We start from the raw sequence: 8,099 nt of genomic DNA on the forward strand, positions 1-8,099 counted from the left end.
TGCCAGAAGGGCAACTTCCCAGGAACAGAGAGCCCTTCTGAAACCCAGGGCCACCAAGGCCCACAGTCTCCCCTGAGGGGGCGCGTGAGGGCGGGACCTTGGTGTGTTGGATGGATCAGTGCAGATTGTTAAATTTTCGGGAAGTGTGCCAGTCAGCTGTTAAACACAGCCATGACTAAAAGTTAAAGTATATAAACTTGCAATTACAAATTAGGTTTAAAAACAAACCTCGTCACTTCCTAACTGACTACCAGCTCCCCAACCACCGAGCCTGTGGGGTAGCCCACGGCTCCCAGAGGAGAACACGGGGCCACAGAAGGAGGATGGAAAGGCTAAACCGCAAGCCGCTCCATCCCCCCACTCAGGGCATCACAACAGGAGCTTGGAATAAAATCCGGTGAGAGTATTTACACCACAAAAATGGGCAAACACTACCACTGGGAGCTTAGTGAAGAGAAGGGAGCCCTGGTTCGAGACACAGACCAGCACGCCGCCCAGAGGGGGTGTGGAGAAAGAGGCTGTCTTCCTGCCAGAGAGGGGCTGAGGGCAGGCAGAGGGGAGAAGAGTCAGAGGGCACTTCCGCCCTGAGTTTATCTCATGAGATCCTTAACCAAGTATCGAAGAGGGCACTGGGGTGAGAGACTGAGTGTGGCCCAGGAGGGGCAGCGCACCAAGCTGTGAGCCCCATCTAGTATGGAGAGGAGTCCGGGGAGCCCTGTTTCACACTCTGGTCCTCCAGCACCCCCTTGTCTCTCAGGAAAGTCAAATCCTTTCTTCTGGCAAGGAAGAAGGGCAAGTACAGTCAGGCAGGCTTTCTCGTCTCTCCTGATGCCTAGAATATCTTCCCAGAACCAAATGGCTCTGCATTGAGTTTAGAAGAGGAGAGGGCAGGGTTATGAAGTATAAAAAGAAGGCAGTGGGGGAGAACTTGGCAATTTTCTTAGGGAAGTGACTGCCCAAGTAAACAATTTTGTTGAAGGGAAGAGAAGGTTGAGACAGGTCCATCAGCGAAGAGCACTTTTTACCCATTATCTTCTCCCCATAAAGGATCCACTCTTCCCAGAGCCCCCTGGGGCTGTGGGACAGGAAGACTGCCCAGATGCCCCCAGCTCTCCAGGGGCCCCTCTTCAATGGAGATTCATGGGGCTGAAATTCATTACGTGAATGAGTGAGACATGGCTGTTTATGCTCTGTAAATGAAAGGGAGAGTGTGCATGGGAGGGGATTGTGTGTGAGAGAGAGGAAGTTCAAGTTTACAAAGGCCTTGTGTGTCTGAGTGTTTAAAGAGGGCCTATAATTAAAGAGAAACTCAGACAACCAAGGGCAATCATAAGCCACTATATAGGGCAAGCAATTGTTTTCCTATACCCAGGAGTTTTAATGGTGGGTTACCAGGTTTCCAAAGACATTTTACTTTCACTCTGATCAGTGGGGTTTGGTGAGGGTTGCAGCATGTCAGTCAAGCTCCCCCTTCCCCAGTGACAGCCCAACTGTCTCACCCTTGAGCACAGAAACCCGACGTGTGGACTTTCACAAAGGCACTAGCATGTATTGAGCACTTACTGTGTGCCAAGAGTTTAACACTTATGTCTCCCCTCTCGGGAAGCTGCAGTTGCAGTCGATCACTGTGCCGGGGGCTCCTAACCAGACAGACACTGATGATCTAGTACCTACTGAAGCAGAGCACACAGAACACCCCAATTGGCATCACCAATCTAATTCTCTGACTTCCTTTTCTCACCTGTCAAAAGAGAAGGGACTGTCCTGCCAGAGGTCTTCTGACACAGTCACAGACTGTGCGGCATGATCAAGTATTGCAAGTATTGCATGACTCTGTGCAGCCTGTGGAAGGTGATATAGCTTGATGATGAAGAGCCCAGGCCTGGAGGACCCAGATGAGCATCCTGGTTCTGCCGACTTCAGCTGTGCCGTCGTGGCCAAGTTACTCCCCAAAGCCTCAGCTTCTCCATTAGTAAAACTAGCACAGTAACACTGCCCATCTCCACAATTATCATAAGGACTAAATGAGTTAATACTTAAACAGTGCTCGGAAGTGCTTAATCCATGAAATGTTATCTAGTGGTGCTGTTACTATTCTCATTTTCTTATTCTTATTCTTATTACCACCAAGCCTTACTTGGCCCTCCAGGATGACTGCCATCATCACCTTCTGAAGTTTTCTGGTATTTCTAACAGGGGAGGGAGGAGAGCTCATGGGAACGCCCTCTCCCAGCTTTGCTCATAGGTTTCCAATATTACTTTGGCAGCCCTACGCCCATATTTGGACTCTATAATTGGCACCCTCTTGTCTTTCTCTGTCCTCCATGATTTTTGAAAAATAAAAAGCAACTCCTTCTCCCAAAGAAAGAGTGGGGACCAAGTCCATGCTGAGGCATCTGAGTACCTCAGCTGGTCCTTTGATGCCCCTGGGCAACTAGGCTGACCTCTTCCTGCCCTTCAGGTCTCAGCCCCAGTACCACCTCCTCTGAAAGGCCTTCCCAGCCCCCTCAAATGAAGAAGGCCCAAATCACAACTGTGATTCCGAGTTTTACCTTCTCCATAGCGCTTCCTTCTAGTTAACCCTATTTTGTTTGCTTGAACCTTGACATTGCATTGGCTGTCTTCCCCTTCTCCCCCAGCAAGAATGCGAATGGGACCTTCAGTGTGTCATTCATTCCGTGGCCCCTGGGCCTGGCACAGTGCTCTGCATTAGTGCTGACTGAGTGGGCTCCAGCTCTAATCTCAGCTGGGTCACCCACAATCTCCTAGGAAAGTCTGGAATGCCCAACACACTGCTCCCATGATTATTAACTTTCTATACCTCGGTGACAGAAACCTTAGCCTGGTACCCTGGTCACCTACTTGGTTCTCTCATTTCATAGTCGAGGCAGCTGAGGGGCAGAGAGACCCAGTTACTTGCCTACAGAAACCCAGCCAGCTGCTTTGCTCAGCTCGTAAACTCCTGTCCCTTTCCCCTTTGCACAAAAACCTGGCTCTAGCCAAATTAATTAGCTTGCTGCTTCTGCTCAGAAGCTGTTATTTCAGCATGCACAGCTTTGTGTAAGCCCTGTCTCCCGGAGTGAGCCCTCTCGGCCTCATCTCTGCCTGTGCGTGTGACTCTCTCCTCCAGTCGGAAGCAGCTTGATTGAGCTCACACAGATCCAACCACTCTGCTTCTCTGTTCCTTCAGCTTGTGTGCAATCCATTTCTAGCACAGGAACATTCCATTTGAACTCACCTGCCCTTTGCTAGTTCAGTGTTAAACACTTTCACCCAAGATGGGGCTACAGCCACCCTGGACTAGAAACTCATCAAAACCGGGGCTTCCTTTTCTTTCCTGTCAGTCTCCATGACAGTCCCCAGAGCAGTGTGGACTGCTTACCTGAGCCAGGTGGGTGCAGGAGGTTCCAGGTGATCAGCCCCAAAGGATGGTGCACTGAGGCTAGCAACAGGCAGCCACAACATTCAGTCTGGAGACTTAGAGTTCCATCTCTCAGATCCTGACAATTCACCAACAGCAGGAGCAAGTATGACTTCCCCTACCTGCAGAATCAAGCATCCTGGAGTACCTCCCTCAAACAGGAGTGAAAAGTTCAGGAGAAAAGAGAGATAAGAAATGAGGAATAACCTCAATGATCTCAGCAAAGGGGAAGGAAGTGGCTGAAAGAAATCTCCCAATTCCTCAGATCAGATGTTATTAAATCATTGATTTACCCTGTGAGGGTTTAAACCAGGTTTTACACAAAAGAGAGATTTAAGAACTTACCATCCTTTTTGTGCATTGCGTCTCCACCATTCTTGCCAAAGATCCCTAAAAATCCCAGATGTGTCTCATCTGCTCCTCATGGAAAGCATGTTACAGAGCTGGGCACAGCCGATGCCGCCTCGAAAGGCACAGGCTTTGGGCAGATCTTGGAAGGCTCAGCAAGTGAGCTGCAACCTCCACTGACTTCCTCATGTGCTGGTCCCCTTGGCCAATGCTCTCCCAGATGCGGAGATAGCTGAAGCAGCTGGAGATTCTTCTGAGGACCCAGGAATTATGGTTCTGGGCCTGGGTCCATTCTCCCTTGCTCAGAGGAAATATTAACTCTATTTTTACCCCTCTCAGCCACCCACTCCATGTTTTCTTCTGGGGCTTAACTCCTGGGTTTTTTCTCTTGGAGCTAGGAGGCTGGAACAAAGGGTCCAGACTAGACTTGAGTTAATTCACCAAATAATTGTTTCAGGCTGCTTTCTCCCAGCACCCCGATTCCCCCCCTTTTTCAGTTGGGTTACTTGGGGATGATGGTCAAATGACCCAGTCTCCTGGAGCTTTGAACTTGTTTATGGAAGAGAAAGAACAGCCTTCCAATCATCAGTCAAGACTCATTGAGTCCACAGAGTGAATAAACGTATTTGTGATTCATGATTAGAAAGTATGACACAATTTTCTCTTCAGGAGTTTGCAATGTCTTTCATTAATTCTGCCAAGAAAAACCCAGGTGAGCTGCAGGTTCTTGCTTTTCATTTAGGTAAATTGGGGTTCCTCCATCCCCATCTCCTCTTAGCACAACCCTCTCCCTTCCACCTCTGCCTTCCCTGTGTTGCCTCACCACCCCAGGCTTTCTGTCAGCCCTCTCCAGTTCTTCTCATGCACCCTACCCCTCTTCTCAACCTTGGCTCTCGCCAGCATCTTCACTGGCACTCGGGTGGAAATAGCAGATAATAGCTTTAAAGTGTTTCCCACTCATGTATATTTATACCTAAAAGGGATCAAAGCCTTTTTCAAAACAAAGTTCTGAGAGTAGAAAGTCAGACAATGACCAGAAAGGGGTTCTTTGGGAGGGAAGAGAAAGGGGCGGCCAAAAGGTCTCCCTTGGGGAGGATCCCACTGAACGGGGGGCGCAGTTCTTACAGGTGAGAAATGATTGCATCCCTCCACCCTGCTGTCCTCCATCACTCTTCCTGAGCCCAGCAGGTTGGGGGCATTCTTACCCTCCCTCCTGAGGTGGGGGTGTCTCCAGTTAGTAACCACTGCCCCTAATGTTTTCCCCGCTCTGGCAGCTCATTCAGTGATGCTTTGTGGAAGGACTGCCTCCTCCGTCCCCACATCTTACCAACCTCATCGGTGCGCGTGACCTCGCTCCAGGTTTCGTGCCCCTTCATGTCACTCCTGAGATGGAGAAGTGGGGTGGGCAATGCAGATGAGCATAGGGACAGCCGGGGTGAGAGCAGAGAGCCCAGGCTGGCAGGGAGAACCTCCAACCGAGTGTCCACAGCCTCATATGCACGAGGCTTACAGGTGTGCATTTCCTCTGATCTTCAAGAACATTAGAAATTCAAGGGCAGAAAATTCTGGTATTAACAGAAGAACACAAAACCATTCCTTGACCAAGGGAGGTGGCAAAAGAAAAGCCGTTCAAGGTGCTCCTGGCTCAGGCCCACTTCCCGCAGGGCTGAGTGTGGACCCCCAAACAGAGCCCACCCTCTCCCACCTTGGGCTCCCTAGTGTTCTGCTGAGACACCAAGCGCTATCTGCTTTAGAAAAGGCTGTCTGTGCTTCGCCTGCCCTTGCTTCCTCCTGCCTGCCACTATTGACAGCCAGGAGGTGACGGGATCCAGTAATGTCACTTCTTAGCCAACCTGGCAGCAGCAGCCCTGCAAGTTTGTCCAATATGTTCAAGCTGTGGTTGGTGAGACTCCAAACACCAAGTCACTCCAAGTACAGATTTCTCCCTTCCTCCCCTTTCTCTCTCCACACTAGCCAGGAATCTTCTCCTTCCCATCAGGACATCCCACCCTGAATCAGCCAAAGGACCAACTGCAAGACACTTGTGGACCACAGAGCCCAACTGGGTGAAAATCACTGCATTTCACCAAGAAAACCCGAAGGTGCCTACTGCTTCTGGAGAGGCCCCAGATGGGGGGGCTGGGGGGGGACAGGAGACAGCAAGAATGGTGCCTCAACAGGCAGGTTTCCCCTCCGCTCTTGGAGGTGCGAAAAGAAAAAAAGTAGAGGAACCGGGAAGCCAAAAGGATGAGCAGAAACTGAAAAGGAAGCAAAGAGAATCCTTAATTTCGCACATGTCCATACAGCAGAATGCACCCTTCACAGCTTCTGGTTCCCAAATCCCCATTCCCAGCCCCCGTCACGGCCTGAGCTTCACAGGTCAGCTCCCACCTCCACCTAGCCAGCCAACCCAGAGAGTCCTCAGCAGTTGTAGCCCCAAACACCTTCTGTGCACACCCCCAAAACAGCACACACAGATGTGTACAGCTTCTTCCTCCTTTTCCTCAACTCCGCCCACGGCAGCTCTAGTCAGCTCTCCATGCAGCTGGTCGTTCTCCTCTCCTTCCTCCCTTGGCCCCTGCACCCATCACCAGTCCCGAAGGGCAGCTCAGAAAGGCTCCATTGTATTCCTCTCCATTTCCACCACTGCTGCCCTAGCTCAGACCACCGTGCCCTTGGGGAGCTCCTCCTAATGGGTCTCTGCTACTGCATTCTCTTCCCTGATGCAACCTTTACTCTGTGTGATTGCTAAAGTTACCTTTCCAAACAGCAAAGGCAGCCATATCACTTCTCTGCTCAGAAATCGCCCTCTGGAAGGCAGCTCACTGTACCCAGGTAACAAACACATCCCTTCTCACACTGGCCCCAGCTAGCTTCATTGTCTGGGCCTCCTGGGCACCCGACACTCCAGACCTGTAAGACTCACTGTATTTGATTACTTTCCCAAATGGAAAAGCATCTTTAGATCATGTGTGTGTTTCTCCATCTTTCGAAAATGGTTCTCCCCTCCAATGTCTGGTGAACTCCTACTCATTTATTGAAGTCCAATAAAATAGCACTCAAATGAAATGTTTTTAAACCTTATCTTTGCCCATCAAAACACAGCTATCATTGTCTTCTCTGTCTGGACTGTCCTAACTTATTCATCATTCCACTCAACAAATTTTTCCTGAATTCCTACTCTGGACACCAGACTTTTTGCATATAGCTCTATAGTTATACTTGCAACATTATATTCTAATTATTTGGTTACTTAGCTTTCCCTTTCCCCAGACTAGGACCTGTCTGGCTAACGCAGGTGGTCAGAGCACAGGAACTATCTTTAGCATTTCTTTGCCCCTGTTGCCTAGGACCTTTTCTGGCACATAGTAAGCTGAAGAAAATTATTTACTAAAAGTGCAAATACAGGGAATGAAGAGCTGAGAAAGGAAAAGAAGAAAGAAGAAAATTCAGAAAGAAGAGGAAATGGAGTGAAGTCCAAGGAGAAGAGAGAAGACTGGGTCAGGAGCTACAGAAATAAGAGCACATGAAAGGTACGAAAAAGGAGAAATGCAAAGGTGTGCCAGTTTGCCCGTCACCATCACCTGTGTGTGTGTGTGCATGTGTGTGTGAGAGAGAGAGAATGAATGGGTGTGAGGTCATATGCACACACGCGCAGGAGGCAAGATAGGAAGGAAGCCTTCAGGGCTGGAAGCTCAGGGCCATGTCCATCCCCTGCCCCTCCCCGCCTGCCACATGGCTGCTCCGAATCCCACTCTCTTCCTACATCCTCAGGCCTCTCCTGTTTCTCCATCACCTTTTGAGACATCCAAGAGACACCTGTACACTCCTAGATAGTTTCCCACAAGTGACAGTTTCACACTCCTTTGTCAGTCACTCATATGGCTAAATTTGAAGTACTTTGACTTCTCTCATAATGGAAGGTTCTTCTACTGAAGTAAAAGCAAACACGCCAAAGGAAGGGCTCTGGATGAGGACCACATGGTCGGCTTGGGGGACAGTGGATGCTGACATGGAAGAGCAGTCCCGTTGCCCTCCACGGACCCGGGTCCTGCCGCCAGGCCTATCTCCAGGCAGCTCCGTGACTTGGGTCATTTCACACAAGCTCTGGGAGCTCAGACTCTGCTCTGCAGAAAGGAGTGGGGTTCGAGGAGACCTGGAGAGAACGTGGGACTGAGAACCCCCATCCCAGCCCCGAATCTCCCGTCAAGCAGCCGTGTGGCTCTGGGCGAACCACATCCCCGGAGGTCTCAACTCACCCTCTGTAAGGTGAGAGGTTAGAAACGTGCTTCTGCTGTTACCTCTAAGGTCTGTGGCTCCCTCTAAGTTC

Source organism: Sturnira hondurensis, unplaced genomic scaffold (genome assembly GCF_014824575.4).
Source record: "Sturnira hondurensis isolate 20B ecotype Veracruz unplaced genomic scaffold, ASM1482457v3 Scaffold0024152, whole genome shotgun sequence".
Lineage (NCBI taxonomy): Eukaryota > Metazoa > Chordata > Mammalia > Chiroptera > Phyllostomidae > Sturnira > Sturnira hondurensis.